Genomic DNA, 20,167 nt, shown 5'->3' on the forward strand with positions numbered 1-20,167 from the left:
TAGAGTGCGGTGGTGGCCGGTAAGGTACAGTCTGCATGCATCATATTATTCAGGATTAATTCAAATTTCAGACACTTCAGCTCATGGACACTTAAGCTGAGGGACACAGACTTCAGTCTGACACAGACTCCTAGTTCTCAATATATGGCCTACAGAATGTATTCAGCTGTGAACCAGAGGGGAGTGGTCTGTGCTCATCTTGATCAGCTGATTAAGGCTGAACCAGATGTAGGATACTCAAAGGTTCAGTAAACAAGGTCATAAATGAAAGTGGGGGGTGGGTAGTGTAACTTGGGTCACGTACCATTAGTATATAGTAGGAGCAGAGAGATATAGGGAAGGCTGCATGGAAATCAGGATGGAAAAGTTGGGTCACGTACCTGTAAGAGGAATGGATAAACAGAGATGCTGATTAGAGTGCGGTGGTGGCCGGTAAGGTACAGTCTGCATGCATCATATTATTCAGGATTAATTCAAATTTCAGACACTTCAGCTCATGGACACTTAAGCTGAGGGACACAGACTTCAGTCTGACACAGACTCCTAGTTCTCAATATATGGCCTACAGAATGCATTCAGCTGTGAACCAGAGGGGAGTGGTCTGTGCTCATCTTGATCAGCTGATTAAGGCTGAACCAGATGTAGGATACTCAAAGGTTCAGTAAACAAGGTCATAAATGAAAGTGGGGGGTGGGTAGTGTAACTTGGGTCACGTACCATTAGTATATAGTAGGAGCAGAGAGATATAGGGAAGGCTGCATGGAAATCAGGATGGAAAAGTTGGGTCACGTACCTGTAAGAGGAATGGATAAACAGAGATGCTGATTAGAGTGCGGTGGTGGCCGGTAAGGTACAGTCTGCATGCATCATATTATTCAGGATTAATTCAAATTTCAGACACTTCAGCTCATGGACACTTAAGCTGAGGGACACAGACTTCAGTCTGACACAGACTCCTAGTTCTCAATATATGGCCTACAGAATGTATTCAGCTGTGAACCAGAGGGGAGTGGTCTGTGCTCATCTTGATCAGCTGATTAAGGCTGAACCAGATGTAGGATACTCAAAGGTTCAGTAAACAAGGTCATAAATGAAAGTGGGGGGTGGGTAGTGTAACTTGGGTCACGTACCATTAGTATATAGTAGGAGCAGAGAGATATAGGGAAGGCTGCATGGAAATCAGGATGGAAAAGTTGGGTCACGTACCTGTAAGAGGAATGGATAAACAGAGATGCTGATTAGAGTGCGGTGGTGGCCGGTAAGGTACAGTCTGCATGCATCATATTATTCAGGATTAATTCAAATTTCAGACACTTCAGCTCATGGACACTTAAGCTGAGGGACACAGACTTCAGTCTGACACAGACTCCTAGTTCTCAATATATGGCCTACAGAATGCATTCAGCTGTGAACCAGAGGGGAGTGGTCTGTGCTCATCTTGATCAGCTGATTAAGGCTGAACCAGATGTAGGATACTCAAAGGTTCAGTAAACAAGGTCATAAATGAAAGTGGGGGGTGGGTAGTGTAACTTGGGTCACGTACCATTAGTATATAGTAGGAGCAGAGAGATATAGGGAAGGCTGCATGGAAATCAGGATGGAAAAGTTGGGTCACGTACCATTAGTATATAGTAGGAGCAGAGAGATATAGGGAAGGCTGCATGGAAATCAGGATGGAAAAGTTGGGTCACGTGCCTGTAAGAGGAATGGATAAACAGAGATGCTGATTAGAGTGCGGTGGTGGCCGGTAAGGTACAGTCTGCATGCATCATATTATAAAGGATTAATTCAAATTTCAGACACTTCAGCTCATGGACACTTAAGCTGAGGGACACAGACTTCAGTCTGACACAGACTCCTAGTTCTCAATATATGGCCTACAGAATGCATTCAGCTGTGAACCAGAGGGGAGTGGTCTGTGCTCATCTTGATCAGCTGATTAAGGCTGAACCAGATGTAGGATACTCAAAGGTTCAGTAAACAAGGTCATAAATGAAAGTGGGGGGTGGGTAGTGTAACTTGGGTCACGTACCATTAGTATATAGTAGGAGCAGAGAGATATAGGGAAGGCTGCATGGAAATCAGGATGGAAAAGTTGGGTCACGTACCTGTAAGAGGAATGGATAAACAGAGATGCTGATTAGAGTGCGGTGGTGGCCGGTAAGGTACAGTCTGCATGCATCATATTATTCAAGATTAATTCAAATTTCAGACACTTCAGCTCATGGACACTTAAGCTGAGGGACACAGACTTCAGTCTGACACAGACTCCTAGTTCTCAATATATGGCCTACAGAATGCATTCAGCTGTGAACCAGAGGGGAGTGGTCTGTGCTCATCTTGATCAGCTGATTAAGGCTGAACCAGATGTAGGATACTCAAAGGTTCAGTAAACAAGGTCATAAATGAAAGTGGGGGGTGCGTAGTGTAACTTGGGTCACGTACCATTAGTATATAGTAGGAGCAGAGAGATATAGGGAAGGCTGCATGGAAATCAGGATGGAAAAGTTGGGTCACGTACCTGTAAGAGGAATGGATAAACAGAGATGCTGATTAGAGTGCGGTGGTGGCCGGTAAGGTACAGTCTGCATGCATCATATTATTCAGGATTAATTCAAATTTCAGACACTTCAGCTCATGGACACTTAAGCTGAGGGACACAGACTTCAGTCTGACACAGACTCCTAGTTCTCAATATATGGCCTACAGAATGCATTCAGCTGTGAACCAGAGGGGAGTGGTCTGTGCTCATCTTGATCAGCTGATTAAGGCTGAACCAGATGTAGGATACTCAAAGGTTCAGTAAACAAGGTCATAAATGAAAGTGGGGGGTGGGTAGTGTAACTTGGGTCACGTACCATTAGTATATAGTAGGAGCAGAGAGATATAGGGAAGGCTGCATGGAAATCAGGATGGAAAAGTTGGGTCACGTACCTGTAAGAGAAATGGATAAACAGAGATGCTGATTAGAGTGCGGTGGTGGCCGGTAAGGTACAGTCTGCATGCATCATATTATTCAGGATTAATTCAAATTTCAGACACTTCAGCTCATGGACACTTAAGCTGAGGGACACAGACTTCAGTCTGACACAGACTCCTAGTTCTCAATATATGGCCTACAGAATGCATTCAGCTGTGAACCAGAGGGGAGTGGTCTGTGCTCATCTTGATCAGCTGATTAAGGCTGAACCAGATGTAGGATACTCAAAGGTTCAGTAAACAAGGTCATAAATGAAAGTGGGGGGTGGGTAGTGTAACTTGGGTCACGTACCATTAGTATATAGTAGGAGCAGAGAGATATAGGGAAGGCTGCATGGAAATCAGGATGGAAAAGTTGGGTCACGTACCTGTAAGAGGAATGGATAAACAGAGATGCTGATTAGAGTGCGGTGGTGGCCGGTAAGGTACAGTCTGCATGCATCATATTATTCAGGATTAATTCAAATTTCAGACACTTCAGCTCATGGACACTTAAGCTGAGGGACACAGACTTCAGTCTGACACAGACTCCTAGTTCTCAATATATGGCCTACAGAATGCATTCAGCTGTGAACCAGAGGGGAGTGGTCTGTGCTCATCTTGATCAGCTGATTAAGGCTGAACCAGATGTAGGATACTCAAAGGTTCAGTAAACAAGGTCATAAATGAAAGTGGGGGGTGGGTAGTGTAACTTGGGTCACGTACCATTAGTATATAGTAGGAGCAGAGAGATATAGGGAAGGCTGCATGGAAATCAGGATGGAAAAGTTGGGTCACGTACCTGTAAGAGGAATGGATAAACAGAGATGCTGATTAGAGTGCGGTGGTGGCCGGTAAGGTACAGTCTGCATGCATCATATTATTCAGGATTAATTCAAATTTCAGACACTTCAGCTCATGGACACTTAAGCTGAGGGACACAGACTTCAGTCTGACACAGACTCCTAGTTCTCAATATATGGCCTACAGAATGCATTCAGCTGTGAACCAGAGGGGAGTGGTCTGTGCTCATCTTGATCAGCTGATTAAGGCTGAACCAGATGTAGGATACTCAAAGGTTCAGTAAACAAGGTCATAAATGAAAGTGGGGGGTGGGTAGTGTAACTTGGGTCACGTACCATTAGTATATAGTAGGAGCAGAGAGATATAGGGAAGGCTGCATGGAAATCAGGATGGAAAAGTTGGGTCACGTACCTGTAAGAGGAATGGATAAACAGAGATGCTGATTAGAGTGCGGTGGTGGCCGGTAAGGTACAGTCTGCATGCATCATATTATTCAGGATTAATTCAAATTTCAGACACTTCAGCTCATGGACACTTAAGCTGAGGGACACAGACTTCAGTCTGACACAGACTCCTAGTTCTCAATATATGGCCTACAGAATGCATTCAGCTGTGAACCAGAGGGGAGTGGTCTGTGCTCATCTTGATCAGCTGATTAAGGCTGAACCAGATGTAGGATACTCAAAGGTTCAGTAAACAAGGTCATAAATGAAAGTGGGGGGTGGGTAGTGTAACTTGGGTCACGTACCATTAGTATATAGTAGGAGCAGAGAGATATAGGGAAGGCTGCATGGAAATCAGGATGGAAAAGTTGGGTCACGTACCTGTAAGAGGAATGGATAAACAGAGATGCTGATTAGAGTGCGGTGGTGGCCGGTAAGGTACAGTCTGCATGCATCATATTATTCAGGATTAATTCAAATTTCAGACACTTCAGCTCATGGACACTTAAGCTGAGGGACACAGACTTCAGTCTGACACAGACTCCTAGTTCTCAATATATGGCCTACAGAATGCATTCAGCTGTGAACCAGAGGGGAGTGGTCTGTGCTCATCTTGATCAGCTGATTAAGGCTGAACCAGATGTAGGATACTCAAAGGTTCAGTAAACAAGGTCATAAATGAAAGTGGGGGGTGGGTAGTGTAACTTGGGTCACGTACCATTAGTATATAGTAGGAGCAGAGAGATATAGGGAAGGCTGCATGGAAATCAGGATGGAAAAGTTGGGTCACGTACCTGTAAGAGGAATGGATAAACAGAGATGCTGATTAGAGTGCGGTGGTGGCCGGTAAGGTACAGTCTGCATGCATCATATTATTCAGGATTAATTCAAATTTCAGACACTTCAGCTCATGGACACTTAAGCTGAGGGACACAGACTTCAGTCTGACACAGACTCCTAGTTCTCAATATATGGCCTACAGAATGCATTCAGCTGTGAACCAGAGGGGAGTGGTCTGTGCTCATCTTGATCAGCTGATTAAGGCTGAACCAGATGTAGGATACTCAAAGGTTCAGTAAACAAGGTCATAAATGAAAGTGGGGGGTGGGTAGTGTAACTTGGGTCACGTACCATTAGTATATAGTAGGAGCAGAGAGATATAGGGAAGGCTGCATGGAAATCAGGATGGAAAAGTTGGGTCACGTACCTGTAAGAGGAATGGATAAACAGAGATGCTGATTAGAGTGCGGTGGTGGCCGGTAAGGTACAGTCTGCATGCATCATATTATTCAGGATTAATTCAAATTTCAGACACTTCAGCTCATGGACACTTAAGCTGAGGGACACAGACTTCAGTCTGACACAGACTCCTAGTTCTCAATATATGGCCTACAGAATGCATTCAGCTGTGAACCAGAGGGGAGTGGTCTGTGCTCATCTTGATCAGCTGATTAAGGCTGAACCAGATGTAGGATACTCAAAGGTTCAGTAAACAAGGTCATAAATGAAAGTGGGGGGTGGGTAGTGTAACTTGGGTCACGTACCATTAGTATATAGTAGGAGCAGAGAGATATAGGGAAGGCTGCATGGAAATCAGGATGGAAAAGTTGGGTCACGTACCTGTAAGAGGAATGGATAAACAGAGATGCTGATTAGAGTGCGGTGGTGGCCGGTAAGGTACAGTCTGCATGCATCATATTATTCAGGATTAATTCAAATTTCAGACACTTCAGCTCATGGACACTTAAGCTGAGGGACACAGACTTCAGTCTGACACAGACTCCTAGTTCTCAATATATGGCCTACAGAATGCATTCAGCTGTGAACCAGAGGGGAGTGGTCTGTGCTCATCTTGATCAGCTGATTAAGGCTGAACCAGATGTAGGATACTCAAAGGTTCAGTAAACAAGGTCATAAATGAAAGTGGGGGGTGGGTAGTGTAACTTGGGTCACGTACCATTAGTATATAGTAGGAGCAGAGAGATATAGGGAAGGCTGCATGGAAATCAGGATGGAAAAGTTGGGTCACGTACCTGTAAGAGGAATGGATAAACAGAGATGCTGATTAGAGTGCGGTGGTGGCCGGTAAGGTACAGTCTGCATGCATCATATTATTCAGGATTAATTCAAATTTCAGACACTTCAGCTCATGGACACTTAAGCTGAGGGACACAGACTTCAGTCTGACACAGACTCCTAGTTCTCAATATATGGCCTACAGAATGCATTCAGCTGTGAACCAGAGGGGAGTGGTCTGTGCTCATCTTGATCAGCTGATTAAGGCTGAACCAGATGTAGGATACTCAAAGGTTCAGTAAACAAGGTCATAAATGAAAGTAGGGGGTGGGTAGTGTAACTTGGGTCACGTACCATTAGTATATAGTAGGAGCAGAGAGATATAGGGAAGGCTGCATGGAAATCAGGATGGAAAAGTTGGGTCACGTACCTGTAAGAGGAATGGATAAACAGAGATGCTGATTAGAGTGCGGTGGTGGCCGGTAAGGTACAGTCTGCATGCATCATATTATTCAGGATTAATTCAAATTTCAGACACTTCAGCTCATGGACACTTAAGCTGAGGGACACAGACTTCAGTCTGACACAGACTCCTAGTTCTCAATATATGGCCTACAGAATGCATTCAGCTGTGAACCAGAGGGGAGTGGTCTGTGCTCATCTTGATCAGCTGATTAAGGCTGAACCAGATGTAGGATACTCAAAGGTTCAGTAAACAAGGTCATAAATGAAAGTGGGGGGTGGGTAGTGTAACTTGGGTCACGTACCATTAGTATATAGTAGGAGCAGAGAGATATAGGGAAGGCTGCATGGAAATCAGGATGGAAAAGTTGGGTCACGTACCTGTAAGAGGAATGGATAAACAGAGATGCTGATTAGAGTGCGGTGGTGGCCGGTAAGGTACAGTCTGCATGCATCATATTATTCAGGATTAATTCAAATTTCAGACACTTCAGCTCATGGACACTTAAGCTGAGGGACACAGACTTCAGTCTGACACAGACTCCTAGTTCTCAATATATGGCCTACAGAATGCATTCAGCTGTGAACCAGAGGGGAGTGGTCTGTGCTCATCTTGATCAGCTGATTAAGGCTGAACCAGATGTAGGATACTCAAAGGTTCAGTAAACAAGGTCATAAATGAAAGTGGGGGGTGGGTAGTGTAACTTGGGTCACGTACCATTAGTATATAGTAGGAGCAGAGAGATATAGGGAAGGCTGCATGGAAATCAGGATGGAAAAGTTGGGTCACGTACCTGTAAGAGGAATGGATAAACAGAGATGCTGATTAGAGTGCGGTGGTGGCCGGTAAGGTACAGTCTGCATGCATCATATTATTCAGGATTAATTCAAATTTCAGACACTTCAGCTCATGGACACTTAAGCTGAGGGACACAGACTTCAGTCTGACACAGACTCCTAGTTCTCAATATATGGCCTACAGAATGCATTCAGCTGTGAACCAGAGGGGAGTGGTCTGTGCTCATCTTGATCAGCTGATTAAGGCTGAACCAGATGTAGGATACTCAAAGGTTCAGTAAACAAGGTCATAAATGAAAGTGGGGGGTGGGTAGTGTAACTTGGGTCACGTACCATTAGTATATAGTAGGAGCAGAGAGATATAGGGAAGGCTGCATGGAAATCAGGATGGAAAAGTTGGGTCACGTACCATTAGTATATAGTAGGAGCAGAGAGATATAGGGAAGGCTGCATGGAAATCAGGATGAAAAAGTTGGGTCACGTACCATTAGTATATAGTAGGAGCAGAGAGATATAGGGAAGGCTGCATGGAAATCAGGATGGAAAAGTTGGGTCATGTACCATTAGTATATAGTAGGAGCAGAGAGATATAGGGAAGGCTGCATGGAAATCAGGATGGAAAAGTTGGGTCACGTACCATTAGTATATAGTAGGAGCAGAGAGATATAGGGAAGGCTGCATGGAAATCAGGATGGAAAAGTTGGGTCACGTACCATTAGTATATAGTAGGAGCAGAGAGATATAGGGAAGGCTGCATGGAAATCAGGATGGAAAAGTTGGGTCACGTACCTGTAAGAGGAATGGATAAACAGAGATGCTGATTAGAGTGCGGTGGTGGCCGGTAAGGTACAGTCTGCATGCATCATATTATTCAGGATTAATTCAAATTTCAGACACTTCAGCTCATGGACACTTAAGCTGAGGGACACAGACTTCAGTCTGACACAGACTCCTAGTTCTCAATATATGTTAAGGAACATCCTTTCCAGGGTAAAGACTTGTGTATAAGGTAAAATAAGGCTGTGTGCCTACGATGCATTTTTGAAGCGTTTCTGCAGCGGCAAAAACGCTGCAGAAATGCTTAAAAAATGCATGATAGAAGGTCTGCCATGTTCCCCAATGATAATCCGCATGTGCTGTGCACATGCTGCGGAAATTTCCGCTGCGGATTATCATTGCGGAAAAAAACGCAGCACTACCAATTATTTTGCGGAAGCGCTGCGTTTTCACCGCCATTGACTTGCATTGGAACGCATGGATTCCGCATCACTGTATATGTAGATGCGCATTCCATCCGTTCCAATGTGCGGATGGTACCCAGGTGTGGAGGGGAGGAGACTCTCCTCCAGACCCGGGTACCATAGAACCTGTGAAAGAAAGAATAAAATAAAAAATAAATGTTATACTTACCTTCTGATGGCCCCCGGTGTGCTCGTCCTCCCATGCGGGCAGCTAGCGATGGACTGAAGGACCTGCGCTGACGTCATAGTCATGTGACGGGCCACGCTATGCTGATGTCGGCAGGTCCTTCAGTGTATCGGGATCTGCCGGCAGCCAGGACGCAGCGAAGCAAGACTGCGGGGGGGGGGGGGGAGGTAAGTATAGATTTATTTTTTTTATTTTTAACCATTCTTTAGGTCACACTATATAAATCCATGCCGTTTGCATGGATTTATATAGTGTGACCAAGTTGACAAGCACTTTCCAAGTGATGCTAAAATCGCTTGGAAAGTGCTTGTCAACCCGCAGGCGGAAATGCATGTGAAGAACGCTTCACATCCGCATGTCCCTGGCAGGAAAAATGCATGTACAATCCGCATGCGTTTTTTCTGCCAGGGGAGATGCAGAAACGCTCAGGAAAAATCCGGAGCATTTCTGCATCGTGGGCACATAGCCTAAATAACCAAAAACAAAAATACTCCTCCACATCTTGGGCTATGTTCACAAGTAGCATTTTTTATGCATTTTTGCACTTTTGTATTGCTTTCAACAGTGACAAATGCATTCACTGGGAAATGTCATTTTAACATTTTAGAACCTTATCTGCCCATGTGCTGTGTGACACGTGCATACAGTGCTGAAAAGACATGAGAACAGCATGGGGAAGACCCCTGGAAGCATCTCTGACACCCAGGTCACTGCCTAAAAGTGTGCCCATCAGAAGTGATCCTTGCCGCATCAGAAGATGCAGACTTGCAACTATCCCCGTGCAAGTCCTTGTCTCTCTGGGATGGATATTAGTCCTCAGAAGGACTGTTTGTTTGATTTTGCAGGCTTTAGAGACCCTACACTACCTATTTCGCAGTATAAATCTCTCCCTAGCTCTGCAGCACTCTCCCTACACTGGCTGATCCAGAGCGACTGTGTCCAAGATGGCGGCGCCCGGTTTTAAATACTCGAGATGACGCTGTACGGCCAGCCAATCACTGTAATGCCCACAACCAACATGGCTGCGGCATTACAGTGACTGGCTGGCAATCCCTGCATGTTCATTGGCTCTGTAAAGAGCGCCAAACATGCAGGGCGGAGACCCGAGCGCCAGCCCAAGTAACCTGAAAATGCTCGGTGCACGTGGAACATCCCAAGTAGTGAGATGCTCGAGTGAGTACCGAGCAGTGTCGAGCATGCTCGCGCAACACTAGTCACAACTCAATACAAGTCTATGAGAGCCTTGTTCTGGCTCTCGTAGACTTACACTGAGATCTTGTGATGTAACTTTTGACTTCTGGATAGTCATAAGTTGCGTTTACAAGATGGCGCCGCGGGACCAGAGCGGCGCTGAAAAAAGGTGAGGACGCCGCAGGGTAAGTATAAGACCAGGTGCAGGGACCTCACATTAGAAGCACCACTCCAGCACTGAAAAAAAACAATTGCTGGAGTGGTGGTTTAAGAAATAAAAGTTGGGTTTTGTTTAGTTACTATTAGCAACAAAGACAGACCTTTTAGGCAGTTTTGATAAATGAGACCTGCCTATTGTGTTGTGCTTTTGTAACATACTCCATATTTTATATCAGACCAGAGAGCAAGTGAATAGGTTGTCGCTGGGGCAGGGCACTGAACAGCATAGACTAACTAGCCCTGGAGAAAAAACTTACCTGTCGTTCTTTTGATAACGGTTTTCACATTTTTTAAACTGAATTTCTTGTCAACTTAGAATGTTCTTTGTCTTCTGTGAGTTCAGCCAGTTGCTAGTTCTTGTACTTCAGATAAATCGTGTTTTTACATGGTTTACACTGAGATTACATGGGCTACACTGAGCTTACATGGGCTACTCTGAGCTTACATGGGTTACACTGAGCTTACATGGGCTACTCTGAGCTTACATGGGCTACACTGAGATTACATGGGCTACTCTGAGCTGACATGGGTTACACTGAGCTTATGTGGCACCCCGAGGTCTGGTTGCCACAGTGGCAGCAAAGTCATGTCTGAGAGCAGGTGGGAGGTTCCCTGGTTAGGGACAATTAGCATGCAGCACCTCCTGCCTCAGGCCAGGGAGGGGAGAAATCTGCCCTTTATAATCTGGATCTGGGGCGGGGTTAGGGAGTCGAGTCCAGTTCCAAGAGACCAGCCAGAGACAAGTTCCAGAGACAGGGACAGGTCAGCAACAGGCTGAGGAGTCCCTGTAGGCAGAGGAGGAACACGAGGCAAGGAGGGGAACTAGCAAAGTTCGTCCTGACCAGAGACTTGCAAAGCCGGACACTGGAGTCTGAGGCTGTGAGGGTTATAAGCCCAGCAGCAGAAAACCACCACGCAGGGGACTTCAAGTCCTCTGGCCCAAGGAAGCCCAGCCACATGAGAAGGACCACTACTGCCCCGGAAGGGTGAGAAGCACGGAAGGCCTGAGTCGCCAGTCATACGGGTGAGAACAACACGGTACACTCAGAGACAAGGGCTACCACCACACTACAGCAGGATAGCCAAGAAAGAGTGAAGTCAGCACGGTAGGCCTACAAACTCCCCCTGACCAGCAGGATTTCCGAATTGCTCTCAGACTGACCAGGCCTACATTGTTAACCTGTATTCTGGACGGGTCCTTTAATACCACCAACAGTAAAGACCCTGACTTGCATGACAGACTCCGTGTGGTTACTGCTGCTCCCGCGCACCATCACCACCAACATCCCTATACACTGCCCTGAGGCTACACTCCTCCCGTGGGGAGTTGTACTACACTCTGCTGCACCCACAACACCAGCCTCAGCGGCTTGCGCTGCAGCGGAGGTTCATCCTGACCGCAATCCACGAGTGGCATAGTCGGACATTCAGCATATAGACTGCCATTTAGTTTGACCACCCTGAGCCACGGACCGGGTCACCGCCACGCGGAGACTACAACCCCCCGCATCCCACAAAAGGCCCTGTTCCGGGTTCCCCACACGACCCAGGGGGCGCGTCACTTACATGGGCTACTCTGAGCTTACATGGGTTACACTGAGCTTACATGGGTTACACTGAGCTGACATGCGCTACACGGAGCTTACATGGGCTACACGGAGCTTACATGGGCTACACGGAGCTTACATGGGCTACACGGAGCTTACATGGGCTACACTGAGCTTACATGGGCTACACGGAGCTTACATGGGCTACACTGAGCTTACAAGGGTTACACTGAGCTTACATGGGCTACACGGAGCTTACATGGCCTACACTGAGCTTACATGGCCTATACTGAGCTTACATGGCCTGCACTGAGCTTCCATGGCCTACACTGAGCTTCCATGGGCTACACTGAGCTTACATGGGTTATACTGAGCTTCCATGGGCTACACTGAGCTTCCATGGGCTACACTGAGCTTCCATGGCCTACACCGAACTTACATGGGCTACACTGAGCTTACATGGCCTACACTGATCTTGCATGGGCTACACTAAGCTTACAGAGCTCCTCTGCTAAGCTCTTTCCATAACTACCATTCATTTCTATGGGTGTTACAGATAAAGTACAGGTCACGTTCTACCGGCTGTTTCTACAGGCCCATGCTTAGTGGACGGCACCTAAAAGTAGTTATTCCCATCTCGGCTATGAAAGGCTAAGGTGTGAACAGCCCTTTAAATTAATCAAGGTTGTGATTTTACATTAAAATATTAGCATTTCTTGGCGTGAATGGAATATACCAGCGATGATCAAATTACCATATAATGGGGGAATTACCACATAATGAGGGCATCACAAGCAGGAATTTATGGTTGCATCTCTTGCAGTGCACAGTACAAGAGGAAGGTGGACACAAATGTGATCATTTTCTATTATTTATCAGTTCAACATGAAAAATTTGGCGAGAGGTCCTCCTTAAGAGGGCATTCACTGTTAGGAATAAATAGTATGCAATTGTATGGTATTTGTGCCAACTGTCATGTTTGTTGCCTCTGTTTCTGTCACTGGGTCATACCGCATCTCCGTTGTGGGTGATGCTGGGTGACCATGAAGCAGTTTGGGTTATTCTGGGACTAGTGGTACCTGTCAGTTTTTTTACTTTGCCTCTTCATTATATAGACATTAGCCATAAAATCCTTTTAAACCTAACAAGTTAACTTTTTTAAAGTCTAAATGGGTGTTATCAGGTACTTTTCACTGGGGCTGTGTACTTCTTCTCCCTGTATGACACTGATCAATCATAAGCAGGCAGCAACGCTAAAAGTAAAGAAGAAGATTTCTCAGTGTGTGAGATGCTATGACACAGCTCTGGTCTCCTGGTTTAACCACCTGTGTGGGAAAGTGTGTGAGGACGGGTAGTGCAGCAGAGTTGAGCTATATCACATTACAAACCCTTCTATCAACTTTTCTGATTTCTGAGTGTGTCAGTAATCACACTTGTGATACATGTCTGCTGAGCTCAAGCAACTTATAATCACCTGCAGTGATGTCAAGGCTGTGTGAGATGTAATGATGCCCAGCTCTGATCTCACTGTAGAGTGATGATTACAAGTTGAGCACAACAGACATAGGTGTGATACTGACACTTTGAGCTCTCATCTTCAGGCAGGCAGTGTGGGAGAAGGACAGTACAGCAGAGCTGACAGTGCTGTGAGAGGAGGAGAGCTGATGGAAAGGTTTGTAGTGTGACACATGTTAAATAAGGAGACATGTACTACAAATATTACTATTATAGCATTTTAAAGTGGAGCTTTAATTTATTAGTTATATAGTGGCTCTCTTAGCTTGCACCTGTTCACACTTGTCTTTTTCTGTTTGGGAGTTCCGGTCAGTTTTTTGATACCTGCAGCCACTATTATACCGTATGTTCAATTCAACATTAAAAATTTGGTGAAAGGTCGTCTTTAAATAGCAAATGCTACACCTTTAGATCACACCAGTAATCCTGGTTCATAAATCTATAACTTAATATACTCACTCAATATTTTATTATTATCTATTATTTCTATAATATTATTTATTCATTCATTCACAGTGTTATTTCATATTCCAATCTTATTGAGGAGTGTACAAGAAAAACATGACTTATTGAATTTATCTCGTCTTATCAGCGGGGTGCGCCTTTGTGCAATTCAATAGAAGTGTTACTCCAGTCAGGGTCTGGAGTAACATTTCTGGCCTAATCTGTGCAGCAACGTTTGATTAATTTGTCGACTGGGCGCTGCCATGATAGTCCCAGCCTGACTCTAGCAGGTGCTAGCCAAAAGTGGTGTGAAAATGTCAAAAGTTGCAATTGGGTGACTTTTAAAAATATCTTACACCAGAATTCTGCCTTAAACATTTTGGTGAATTGCGGCCAATGCCATGTAAATAGCATTTAGAACTTTTGAGAATACAACAATAAGTACAGACAGTCACTTCTACCACTAGATTATTGCCGGGATTAAGCAGAATGATGCTCTTCAGAAATTAGCGAATGTCAAGAAATTTTCAGATAAAATGACTGTAAGAATCATTTCTTCCCATTTCTATCATTAAATTTAAATATTAAAAGATTAAATAGTTTTGAAAACTCCAAATTCACTGTAGGCTCAAACATGTAAATTCTTCAGTTTGCTAAATGTATTTTTCTTTTGACAGTGTGACAGTTTATAGGGCACTACCACTGCTTTAAGTTTCGCAATATTCCAGCAGGTAAGGGGTTTATGTTTTATCTGTTTATATAGTGTATGATGTCTCACAAACTGCCTGGCTTCACAATATTTTTATGACTTTATTAATTAAACGTTTTCCAACAAGCTAGCTGTGCCATTTCTTATCATCAAGGGTTCCATTACTTTTTAATGGCGTGAGACCAAATTACCTTTCTACCAGCACGCAATTTAAGAAGTGTCGTTAGGAGAGGAAATGCACCTGGTGGAATAACTAATAGAAGCAACTTCTGTTTTTTGGGGGGGGATTTATAAGGAAATGAATGTTTAAGGCTCAGTTACATGAGTATGATTTCAGGTGTTTTTATGTTAAAACATTTCTTATTCCTAAACAATGATATAGGCCATGAACTGATTTAAGGCAAATTTGTCCTCATTTGTCCATCTCTATCCTCCATACATGTGCATTGAGCAGAAGCAACCCCATTCAGTTGTATGAAATACATTTTTTAGTTCCATGAATATCTGAAATTAAGCTTCACTTATTTTGTGTTAATCCTGTTCATACTTTGCAGAAAAATAGTGCATGAAATGTCATTTCTGGTTAGTAGTGTGCTCTGCTTTCTTTTGTGTGCAGAATGAGTCCCCCCATTTACAGTCCATAAAGCCCACCATGATAGCTTTTGCATGGAAAATACACAATTTATGGTTATAGATTGTTATTCCAAATAATGTGACTAAAATATAAAATAACCACTTCCTAACAGGGCCACTTTTCATTTTTGCACTTTTGTTTTTTCCTCTTCTTGATAGAATCATAGAATGTTAGAGTTAGAAGGGACCTCCAGGGTCATCGCGTTAAACCTCCTGCTCAATCCAGGATTCACTAAACCATCTCAGACAGATGTCTGTCCAGTCTTTGTTTGAAGACTTCCATTGAAGGAGAACTCACCACCTCTCATGGCAGCCTATTCCACATTCCATCACCCTCACTGTCAAAAAGTTTTTTTTCTAATATCTAATCTGTATCTTCTCCCTTTCAGATTCATTCCATAGCTTCTTGTGTTTCCTTGTGCAAATGAGAATAAGAATGATCCCTCATGAACTTCACTACTTTGTACATGAAAGCTCCAGTGAATTGACTTACTTAACCCCTTTCCGACATTGGGTTTAATATTACTTAGTGTGTTGGATCCATGTCTATGCTGAGCCTACACTATACCTGGCAGATTCCAACTGTGTTACGTGGTTGGCATCTACCTGTAACAACACAGCTTTCTCCGATCATTGTTATTTAACCATTTAAATGGAACTGTCAATCACTGCATTAAAATGAACGGCGCGGACGTACGAGCAACCATCAGCTCCCAGCGATGGAATTATGGGGTGCCGATGGGTTGTCATGGCAGCAGGGGGTCTGCTGCGAAACCCTATGGCTCCCATCTTTATCCTCCAATCAGACTCAGCTTTAGATGAACACATTGTTTTGTCTAAATATTGCAATGCAGTCATAACGCAGTATGTAAAACAATATAAAACAAGCACTCAAATGACCACAGATACTAGTCCCCTAAGGGCACTAAAAATATAATAAAAAACAGCTTTTATAATATATAAAAATATATGAAAATTCAAATCACTGCCCTTTTCCTACTTTAAATATAATTTTTTTAAACAAATAAGCATATTTGCTATTGCAGTGTCTGATATGTAAAAGTATAGAAAAGTGTAAATTAACCTGAACGGTTAAGACAAAAAAATTCAATACACCAAAATTGCATTTTTTTCTCAGTCATTCCACTTCTCTGGAAAAAATGTAATAAAAAGCTATCAACTAAAAACTTCAGCCAACTTCAGCAGTTCTCCTATACTGTTATTGCGTATGTAGTGACTGAAAGGGCTGCCCAAATTTTGGAAAAACCCCAATACCCCTTTGAAGAGACACAGAAGAGGGCCTCAGTAACAAAATGTTCCCATTATAAAGGAGCGGTTCTGCTATACAGTTATTGTGTATGCAGTGACAGCAACAGCTGCCTAAATTTTGGAAAAACCCCAATACCCCTTTGAAGAGACATAGAAGAGGGCCTCAGTAAAAAATTTTTTCCCATTATAAAGGAAGGGGTCTCCTATACTGTTCTTGCATATGCAGTGACTGCAAGGGCTGCCAAAAATTTGGACGCACTCCAATGCCCCTTGGAAGAGACATAGAGGAAGGCCTCATTAACAAAAAATGTTCCCATTATAAAGGAGCGGGTCTCCTATACTGTTTTTGCGTATGCAGTGACTGCTAGGGCTGTCAAAAATTTGGACGCACTCCAATGCCCCTTTGGAAGAGACGTAGAGGAGGGCCTCATTAAAAAAATGTTCCCATTATGAAGGAGCGCATCTCCTATACTTGTAATGCTCATAAGCATCATAAACACCCTTAAAAAAATGATGTGAGTGTTGCATCACGGTCAACTTAGTGATATGGTGGTGGAGGATGAGGATGAGGAGAAGGAGGAGGACAACAGAAAATAGACAAAATCAGGAAGCGTATACCCATGTCTGGATGTGAAGAGGTGCATGGGTATAGACCTCCCAAAAAAAGACACTGGATTTGAGTTTATGTTATTCTGCTATCATTTAGTGGTGTTGAGAAGTCTGGCCCAATCCAACCTTTGTTCATTTTTATAAGAGTCAGCATTTTCAGTTGACAGGCGGATGCGCCTATCAGTTATAATTCCCCGGCGGCACTAAAAACCCACTCTGAAAAAACGCTAGCAGCAGGGCAGGCCAGGAAGTCCAAGGCGTAGAGAACCAGTTCATGCTACGTGTCCAACTTGGATACCCAATAAATATAAGGCACAGAGGAATCACAGAGGACGTTGGTACGGTCGGCAAGGTACTCCTTCAGCATCTTCATAAAATTATCCCTCCTTGTGAGAGTACCCCACGCATCAGGGCCTGTGCGATGGGAGGGTCTGAGAAGACTCTCTTAGCCCTTTGACAGTGTTCCCCTGCTTCTGCTGGATTGTATTTGTGTCTCTCTCGCCTGTACTCCTTGGTTGTCCAAGGAACTGTGACCTCTGCCGCCAGCGTTTTCAGATGGGAATTTTTTTAATAGTTCCGCAACAAGGGCCTTCTGGTACAGCAACATTTTAGTAGACCTGTCCACTGCGGGAATGAGAGATATAAATTTCTCCTTGTAACGTGGGTCTAGAAATGTCACCAACCAACTGTCACCCAAAATTTGGACAATGCGAGGGTCACGGGAAGGCAGCGTAACATAAACTCAGCCATGTGTGCCAGACTGCTAACAGGCAAGACTTCCATGTCCTCACCAAGAGGACGAGTGATCATGCTCTCCTCCTCATCCTCCTCCTCTTCCTTCCTCTCCTCAGGCTATCTACGCTGAACAGATGGTATGACAGTTGTGTGGGTAGTACCATCTATAGCGCAGTAAACTAGCTCCTGTTCTTCCTCTTCCTCATTGTCACCCAATCTACGTTGGGATGAGATGAGGCTGGGCTGTGTGTAATCACCCTGTATGGTTCCTTGCTCCATCTCATCATGCTCTGCCTGCAATGCCTCCTCTTTAATTGTGAGCAGCGATCATTTCAGAAAACAGAGAAGCGGGATGGTGGAGTCCTCAAAGTTTTGGAGGACGGCAGAGATGTCTGACATCCATGCCCACTCCTGAGCTCTTATGTGTGGAGGCTGACCTGAATACCGACGGACGTTTTGAAGCTGGTACTCAACAACTGCCCTGTGCTGCTCACAAATCCTTCCCAACATATGCAATGTTGAGTTCCAATGCGTGGGGAAATCGCACACCAGTCAGTGAGCTGGAAGCTGCAAATGCTGCTGAAGCACGGCAAAAGGCGGAAGCTGTAGCTAACTTTCTAAAATGAGCACACAAGAGGCTTTCTTTGACAAGCAGATCTGGCATATCCGGGTAGGTTTTGAGAAACCCCTGAACCACTAGGTTGAGCACATGGGCCAGGTATGGTGCGTGTGTGAGCTTGCCTCGCTTCAGAGCCGCCATCAGGCTCTGGCCATTGTCACACACGGCCATGCCTGGCTGTATGTTCAGTGGTGACAGCCACAGATCTGTCTGCTCTTGTAGAGCTGTAAACAACTCTTCAGCGGTGTGCGGTTTGTCACCTAATCTTATTAGCTTCAGCACAGCCTGTTGCCTCTTGGCCGAGGTAGTGCTGCAGTGCTTCCAGCTTCCGACTGATGTGGTCATTTCGGAGATGGAGGCTGAAGAGGAGGAAGAGGTTCAGGAGCTGTAGAATGTGGGGCAACCCTGATTGACCCAGGGCCCACAATCCTCGGCGTCGGGAGGACGTATTCCGTCCCAAGGTCTGACTGGGACCCGGCTTCCACTATATTAACCCAGTGTGCTTCCAGAGAGATGTATCGTCCCTACCCATAAGCACTTGTCCACGTGTCCGTGGTTAAGTGGACCTTCCCAGTAACTGCGTTGTTGAGGGCACGGCTAATGTTCTAGGACACATGCTTGTGTAATGCAGGGACGGCACACCAGGAGAAATAGTGGCGGCTGGGGACCGAGTACTGAGGGACGGCCGCCGCCATCAGGTTGCAGAAAGCTTCCGTCTCCACGAGATTAAAATGCAAAATTTCGAGCGCAAGCTTTCTCGAAATGTGTGAGATTAGTAGTGTGGCCTGTGAGGCGTTGGCTGCATATTTGCACTTGCGTTCCAAATAATGTGGTAGGGACAACTGAACACTGGGCTGGGACAAGGACGTGGACGTGGTTGCTGATGGTGGCAGTTGCGAGCGTGCAATGACAGGTGCAGGGCGCCATGGACAGGGGATTGTCATGCACGCACAACAGCGAAACAAGCAGTGGTGTCACCCGCAAACACTGTTTATGGACCCTGGCGTTCGGCCCACCTAGTCGGGTGCTTTGCTGTCATGTGCCTGAGCATGCTGGTGGTGGTCAGGCTGGTAGTTTTGCTGCCCCTGCTGATGCTGGCCTGGCAGATGTTGAAAATATCCTTTTTGGGGTTATCTGGACAGTCTTTAAAAAATAACCAGTCTCAGGACGATCTAACAATTGTGCTAGCAACCTCCGTTGTATTGGTGTTACGGGGAACAGTTGCCCACCTTGTGTCTGTGGCCACCACACTGCTTGTTCCTGCCTGTTGTTGTGCTACGCCTCCCTCCCCCTGTGTGCTGCTGTCCTCGCTCTGCATGTCACCTTGCCAGGTTGGGCCAGTGACTTCATCGTCCACCACCTTGTCTTCCACTTCCGCACCATGGTCCCCCTCCTGACTTTCTGGCAATTGCGTCTCATCATCATCATCCACCTCTTGCAACAGTAATTGCATTTCCCAACGATCATCTTTGTGTGACAGTGGCTGCTTAAATATTTGGGCATTGCTACATGTAATCTCCTCTTGCCCCACTTGAAGGTGGCAGGGCGAGAAGCCCGAATCTATAAATGGAAAAGTTAACAGCATCCAAGTGTGGGATCAGTTGTCTACGGGCACTCGGCATGGTGAAAGGAAGGAGAATCAGGGTGAGGAATATGCGATCCATGGCTACTGAGACTTGACCATGTGGAAGACATGGTGGTGGTGGTGATGGCAAAGTGACTGGAAGCATTATCTGCTATCCAACCGACAACCTTTTGACACTGCTCT

This window comes from Phyllobates terribilis, unplaced genomic scaffold, assembly GCF_046119375.1.
Source record: "Phyllobates terribilis strain yellow unplaced genomic scaffold, ASM4611937v1 Scaffold_9__5_contigs__length_417890890, whole genome shotgun sequence".
Lineage (NCBI taxonomy): Eukaryota > Metazoa > Chordata > Amphibia > Anura > Dendrobatidae > Phyllobates > Phyllobates terribilis.